Below are 8285 nucleotides of genomic sequence, written 5' to 3' on the forward strand. Positions count from 1 at the left end.
TTTTTTTTTTTTTTTTTTGGTACCAGGGATCGAACTCGGGTCCTTCTGCTTGCAAGGCAGGCAGTGGAACCACTGAGCTAAATCCCTGGCCCAAAGTTTTCTTTTTCTTTTTTTGGGGGGGTACTGGGGATTGAACTCAGGGCCTTGCACTTGCAAGGCAGGCCACCGAACCGCTGAGCTAAATACCCGCCGAATGTACCTCTTTTAACTGGCACTTCTTTTCTGAGCACTTAATTTTTCTCTTTATCTTCAATACCTTTAATAAATGTAAAGCCTCACCTACATTTTTATTTGTCTTGTCCAGTTCTTTGAGTAGGATAACAGAGCTTGGACAGGGTCCTCCTGGGAAGAGTCCACAGCACCCCAATATCGCACTAACACGTTCACCCATCAGCTGACATCTGGGATACTTCTACCTTTTGACTGGTATGGATGGGGATGCCATGAACATGGGATTACAAATATCTTGTACAGACCCTGCTTTCAATTCATTTGAATATACCAGAAGTGTGTTTGCTGGATTATGTAAGTATCACAGCTAACTGATTATGCTGCTGCATTCCATATTGCTGGATTATATGATAATTCTATTTTAAATTTTTTGAGAAACTGCCATGCTCTTTTCCAGAGTGGCTGTATCTTTTTACATTCTCACCAGAGGTGTACTTGAGTTCTTTTATCTCCACAACACGTAGTTCTCCTTGCCAACATTTAATTTCTGTGTTTTATTTTGTTTTGTTTGTACCAGAGCTGAAACTCAGGACTTTGTGCTTGTGAGGCAGGAACAGCACCACTGAGTTAAAATCCCCAGTCCTCTGGTTTTGTTTTTTATATTAGCCATTCTCATGAGTATGTGGTAGTATCTTCTTATAATTTGATTTATGCTCAGCTAATGATTAGTGTTGTTGAGCATCTTCACAGATGCTTATTGGCCATCTGTCTATCTCCTCTGGAGAAATGTCTATTGAAGTAGACCTCATATAATCTTATATGAGATACATATATAATAATTATAATATTCCTATATAATAATTACATCCTTAAAGGCCCTACCTCCAAATAGAATCAAGCTGGGGACTAGGACTTCAATGTGTAAATTTGAGAGGAACACAGTTAAGTCTGCCACAGTGGTCTGTTTAAATTCCACACATTTCCTTAATAAACAAAATTGTGGTTCTGTGGCTGCAGCCAACTCTAGCAATGCCCAGCCCATAACTCCCTGGGCCACTGCAAGGACACTTGTAGACCATTTGCTGTACATAACAATCATGTAGTAAAGGAAAAATTGGTGGCATAACTCTAAGGTATATTCTGTATAGTCCTTCAGAGCATCCCCAGCAGCTTGAACCCCACTTACCCACAGTGGTTAACCAGTTTAGCAAAGCAATCCTTATTAGCTTTTCAGCTATATTCTCTTATGGTACTGTACTCCTTGGGATCATCTCCCAAATAAATCACTTGCACACAAATCTTGACCTCAGAGCCAGCTTTTGTAGGAACACAAACTAAGACAATGGAAAGGGAGAGCGAAAGACATGGGGCTGTCACTTAGTGATAGAGATTCCATTTTAAGAATACAGACTAGGGCTGGGGATTTGGCTTAATGATTCTGCTGCCTGCCTTGCTAGCACAAGGGCCCAAGTTTGATTCCCAGTACCAAAAAAACAAAAAAGAATATAGACTAAAAAATGTAAACAAGATTCTGTAATTTACTACTTCTTACTTTGGTGATCTTTAGCAATGTGCTAAAATTTAGCTCTCAATTTCCTTATCTATAGGGTACTAATACAAAACTAATTCCTTCACACGGTGATTGTAACAATAAATTCACATAAAGTATATAGAAAAGTGTTTGTGTAATATGTTTCATTTGCTACTACTATTGTCTTCCTTTAGAATGTGTGTGTTAGCCGGCTGTGGTTGTGCACACCTGTAATCCTAGCACTAGGGAGGCTGAGGCAGGAGGATCACTGTGAGTTCGAGACCAGCCTGGGCTACAATAGTGAGTTCCAGGGTAGTGTCAACTACACAGTGAGACTCTGTCTAAAAAAAAAAAAAAAAAATGTGTGTGTTATATTTATCAGGAACATATATTTGGTTTTTTGTTTTGTTTTGTTTTGTTTTTGGTACCAGGGATCGAACTCGTGTCCTTGAGCTTGTGAGGCAGGCAGCAGAACCACTGAGCTAAATTCCCGGCCCCAGGAGCATATATTTGTAATAAACTGAATCTGTAGCCTTCCATCTTTTTTTCAAGAAGAAATGATAAGCCAGAACTGGTGGTGCACACCTGTGATCCCAGCATTTAGGAAGCCGAGGCAGGAGGACCATGAGTTTGAAGCCAGCCTGAGTTTCAGAAAAACACACTAAGACGGGAATTATATGAGATGGAATTTTTAAATTCCTTGGAAGTTTTAAGTATTTCACTTGTGAATTCACTAGGCCCAGATAAGTTTTTTCAATAATTTTTAAAGTTCTAGTTTTCAGGAAAATTGCAAGGATAGTTCAGAGTTCCCATTTATGTTGTCAGCATCTCTGGATAATAACATCTTTCATGATTATGATAATTTATGAAAACTATCAGTTTAATACTACTGTTACCTAAGCTCTACACTTTAATATTTTTCCATTTTCCCCACTAACATCATTTTTCTGTTCTGGGAGCCATTTGAGGATACAAAATCCCATTTTATTGTCTTTCTTTCTTCACCTCTGGTCTGTGGCAGTTTAATCAAATTTCCTCGCTTTTAGTGACCTTGACAATGATGAAGAATAGTGGACAAAGAGTTTTGTTTTTTCCATGATTAAATTCGCCTCTTGGCTTTGACAGAGAGAAAACCACAGAGGTGAAGCATCCCTCTCATTGCAGCATGATGTATGACTGGTTAATTAATCTTGATCACTTGATTAGAATAGTGTGGTGGATTAACTGATGGGCAGCTTGTAATGCCCAGCTGAACTGAACCAGCGTAGTCTCGGCGTCTAAGACCACCTGAGGATTGTTTCCAATAGCTGTAAAAAGAGAAGTGGAGGAAAGATCGGTGACTGTTGATTTTCTAGAAGAAACTTGCTGCGGATGGTTTTCCTGATGGAAACTTGGCTGTTCTTGTCAGAGGAGGAGCTCAGTCCTTGCTGTTACTGGGAATGGCTGCTGTTCCCATCAGGGGAGCTCTGATCTTCACCGTGAGTATCACTTCCTGGCTCCAGTGCAGATCCCTCAGCCTAGTGGCACAGATCCTTCACCCCACCAGCACAGGTTTTCTAGCTTCCACTACTGGCCTTTGGACCTTCCAGGTGCAGATAGATCCTCAGTACAGACAATCATGAGGCATTGCTGTGGGCTCTAAGCCTCTGGCTGAACTCATGGAGGACACTGCCTTGGACTTTAGGCCTTCAGCTGAACTTGTGCAGGATATTGCTATGGGATCCAGGCCCCTGGTTTGAGTCTTTGGGCCTCTAGTGTGTGGCTAATCTCTTGCATTCCTCTGTATTTGACTTTGTGGGTAAATATTATAAAATAATCTTATAAATTATGTCCTGTATTAAATGTATTCCCTTGCCAAAATGTTGACTACAACAAATAGCGTCCATAAAGATCCTCAAAAGCAAAGTTTACATTTTCCTCTTTTCACACTTTAGTCTGTGGAAGCAAGTCACTCAGAGTTGGGGGAATTGACTTCACTTCCTAGAAGGAAAAATATCTGCATGTATTATTGAAATTTCTCTTGTAAGGAGAATTCTTCTGTCTCTTCTGCATTTATTCCTTAAGTCATTATTTATATCCATGTAAACCCATGAATAACATATGCTTTAGGTTATAATTCAGTACTGTGTCGTTTATTGTATTGCTCAAATTGTTCCAGCTTTGGTCCAGTTGGTTTCCATATTCCTTTGACATCATTTTGTCTTTTGAAAATTCTTGATTTTGGCACTAAAGATGTTTCGGGCCCACAAGTATTTTCCCAGGCCTAGAGTCATCATTTTAAAATGAAGCCCTGTTTCATTTTATTGGAGAATGGTATTTAGAAATCAAGATCTGGACACAGATGTGCTTATTGCTATAGAGATATCACTGCATCTAGATTCCACAGACAGAGGTAGGAAATTAAGCGTATATACTGGTGTATGTGTATACATATACATTATCTGTGTCTACACATGAGTTCATCTTACATCGCTATCTCTAAGCCAGTACCACAGAGATCATTCTAACCTCTCCCGCCATCCTGGTTTTGCTTTTGCTTTTGACTGCATTAGCCATTTCCTACTTTGTTAACTTTATCAGTTTCCCTCCTCCAGTATATATATATTTTTTTTTTTAAATTTATGATTGGGTGAACATGAGAAATGTGCACTTTGTAGATAATCATTTCTTTGATTGTGGCAGATAAGCAGGTAATACCTAATACCTACTATTTATAACCTCCTGTAGAGATTAGTAGAGTGTATATTCACTTTCTCAGACTCTCTTGCAGATGTAAGTAGATAAATAACTCAATTGTAGACTGTGAAAAAGAAGTGGTTGTTTGCTGAGATTTCTTTCTTGATAAAAAGAACAGATTCCACTTTCATTGCCACTTCCTCTTCTTCCTGCCTATAACTGCTGAAGCAGCAGCAACCATACTTTGACCCAGTATCCAGCACACCAGCGCTGGTGGAATAGGACAGAATAAGCCTTAATTCCTGACAAACTGATTCAGCAGTGCATACCTATAGACAAACAGATTGGCAATGTAAATAAAAGATAAACTTTAATTTATGAGTATTCTCTTACTGATATTTTTTTGGGGTTTTTTTGTTTTGTTTTGTTTTTGAGACAGGGTCTCACTATGTAATTGAGACTGACCTGGAACTCACTACGTAGCCCAGGCTGGTCTCGAACTCACAGTGATCCTCCTGCCTCAGCCTCCCGAGTGCTGGGATTACAGGCGTGCGCCACCACGGCCGCTCTCTTACTTAATTTTTAAAATTTTTATTTTTATTAGTGCAAGTTTGCAGTACCTAATTACATTTTCATCATGGGTATAAAGTATGTATACGTAATACATCTTAATTCTTTCTTCATCCCCCATCTCTTAGTCCTCATCCCTTTTGTAAAAGATATACCTCCCTGTTTCCTATTGCTTATCTCTTTTCATATAAATTTGTGATAGTATAAACTATGAATAGGGGAGCACACCTCTAACCCTAGTGACTCAGAAGGTTGAGACAGGAGGATCACAGATCTGAGCCCAGGCTATTTAGAGAGATTTGTTTCAAAATAAAATTTTAAAATGACTGGGGATGTAGCTTAGTGGTAGAGTGTCTCTGGGTTTGTTCCCCAGTACTGCCCCCAAATATCCTTTCTGTGGTAGTATTCTCTTTATCTGAGCAATTTTTATATTCTATTAATAAGTACATTAAACTTCAATTTTTTTTTCTGGTAACTGGGATCAAACTCACAATCTTGTGCTTGTGAGGCAGGTGTGGTGCCACTGAGCTAAATCCCCAGCCCTTAACTGTATAGGGAAACATTGTTAGAAAATTGAGTAAAACTTATTCTCAAGGAGCTCACAACTGAATTGTAGGGACAAATATCTTTTACTATTATATATATCATGTTAATTGCTCAACTAGTTGTTTGAATCAGTATGTTTTCCTAAGGAAAAGATGAGAAAGTTTTTTTAGAGAAAGTGATACTTCCCATGTGTAGCTAACTGATTAAAATCAAACTCTGCACTCAAATCCTATCTCTGTATCTGTATGGCTTGGGCATGTGACTTAGGTTGCCCTGTACCCCAAGGTCACATCAGTATGAGTTAATAAAGGAAAGCATCTAGAAGAGTGTCTGACAAAAAGTAAGCACCAAGCTATATCTGTAGCTATTTTCATTGAAGGATAAGTATAATTTCATCAGGCATAGTTAAATCTATGGAGAGGAGTAAACATGCTGTTGGAAAAAGGATTGAGGAAAGAGAAAGCTAAGGATAGAGTATCATAGTAAGAGGCAGGCAGAAGAGCAGCTATAGAAACCAGAAAAGAGGTAGAAGAGTAAATGAGAGGTTTTAACCATCTGAAACGGGCAAAGCTGAGTTATGATGGCATACACCACACTATTTGCATTGTGCTTTGAAGTTTACAGAGAATTGCCACTGCATTATACCATTTTATACTTTTATTACATATTTATATTTCTACTGTGCAATGCCTGTTCATGTTTTTTGATATTTTATGGGATCTGTTTTTCTCTATTGGTCTAAAGATTTTTACAAATTAGGGAATAAACCCTTATCTATTATATACTGTGTCATTATCTCTTCACTAGATAGTCATCTTTTTAAATTTTTTAGGTACTGGGGATTGAACCCAGAGCCTTTGCACTGAACTATATCCTTTTAGGACTGCTTTCCCGGTGTCTCATGTTCTGGTATGTCTATTGCCATTATCATTCAACTTTAGATAAAAAAAAAATTTTTTTGTCTTTGAGACAGAGTCTTATTATGTAATCTTGGCTGGCCTTGAACTCACTATGTATCCCAGGCTGTCCTTTAACTCATGACAATCCTTCTCTTTCAGGCTCCCATAAATATTCCATGAGCTTAAGTAAATAAAGTTCTCGCCACACATAAAAGAAAGGAGCCAGGGATTTAGCTCAGTGACACCTTGCCTGCAAGCTCAAGGTCCTGAGTTTGTTAGGGACCAGCAAGTTAGAACAATAGAGATGCACCACACTGTGTCAGATTTGAGTATGTTTATTAAACCAGAGACTGAGAGAGGGCTGGTGCCCAGAAGGTTCTCTCAGCGCTGAGAAATGGTTTGATTTCTCCTTTTACGTCATGCTTTTAGTTGGGGAGGGCTCAAGGGAAGAGCAAGCAGAATTTTACAGAAGCAGAACCATGCCAGCTTGTGGGTGGGACAGCAAAAGGAAGTTTCACATACTGGGTGAGCTTGGCAAGCTCACAGAAGATACAAGTACTAAGATATTAGGCTGAATAAAAAAATAATCAGCAAGTCTACAGAAGACACTAATATGAAAGCTCTCAGAGATAAGTAAAATGATGCAAAACATGAATGAAAAAAATTAGCATAGAAAAAAATTAGTCCACAGAAAGGCTCCAAACAGAAATTCAAGAGATTAAAAATTCTTCTGAAGGTATGGGCAGCAGAAATGACCAGTGTGTGGACAGAATATCAGAACTAGAAGACAAGGCTGTTGTTGGTGACCAAGTAATGAGAGATACCTTAAAAATACAAGAGAACATGAAAAATGGATCCAACAGCTCCTAGATGATGAAAAGAAGATAAATTTAAGATCAACTGGAATTAGTGAAAAATGATAAGATAACACAAGTGGCATAAAATATGTGTTTATTAAATAATAGCAGAAAAGTTTCCAAGTAAGGGAAAAGTATTTAACATACAGATAAGTGGGCCATATAGAACCCCACATATTCACAATCAGAAAAGAATAGTCAAAATCCCAGAAGTCCAACTCAAGAGCAGAATCTTCAAGCTGGTTAGAAAAAGCAATAAATCAGTTATAAAGGTAGTCCCATTTCACAGCAGACTTCTCAACATAAACCTGAAAGGCCAGGAGAGGTTAGAGTGAAATGTTTCAAGCCTTAGCAGAAAATGATTTACAATCCAAGATGACTTATTCTCAATATTTTCTTTCAAAATTGATAAAGAAATGATACTTCTTTGTTAAAGGGCACCTAAAGAAATTCATGACTGGACCGGGGATTTAGCTCAGTGGCACCATGCCTGCTCGAAAGCACAAGGTCCTGAATTTGATCCCCAGTACCAAAAAAAAACAACAAAAAAGAAATTCGTGACCACCAAACCAGCACTATAAAAATTCTGAAAGATATCCTGAAAAGAGAGCGAGCAGTGGTGGTGCATGCCTGTAATCCAGCAGTCAGGAGGCTGAGGCAGGGATCACTGTGAGTTTAAGGCCAGCCTGGGCTACATAGTGAGTTCAAGGTCATCCTGAACCACATGATGAAACCGTGTCTCAAAAAGCAAAACAAAATCAAAGGCACCCTAGAAGAAGACAATGAAGCTGACAATGACAAAAGATCTAGTGGAATGAATACACCAATTAAGAAGAAAAGGTAGAGAATCAGCAACAGGAAAACAAGGCAACAACAAGTCAGTACCTATTTGCAATTTCTCTCAATGTAATTTCACTCACTATGTAGCCCAGGCTGGTCTCAAACTCACAGCAATCCTTCTGCCTCAGCCTCCTGAGTGCTGGGATTACAGGCGTGCGCCACCATGCCCAGCTGCTCCTTTTTTTTTTTTTTTTA

Source organism: Fukomys damarensis, unplaced genomic scaffold, assembly GCF_012274545.1.
Source record: "Fukomys damarensis isolate Sample0158 unplaced genomic scaffold, DMR_v1.0_HiC HiC_scaffold_11, whole genome shotgun sequence".
Lineage (NCBI taxonomy): Eukaryota > Metazoa > Chordata > Mammalia > Rodentia > Bathyergidae > Fukomys > Fukomys damarensis.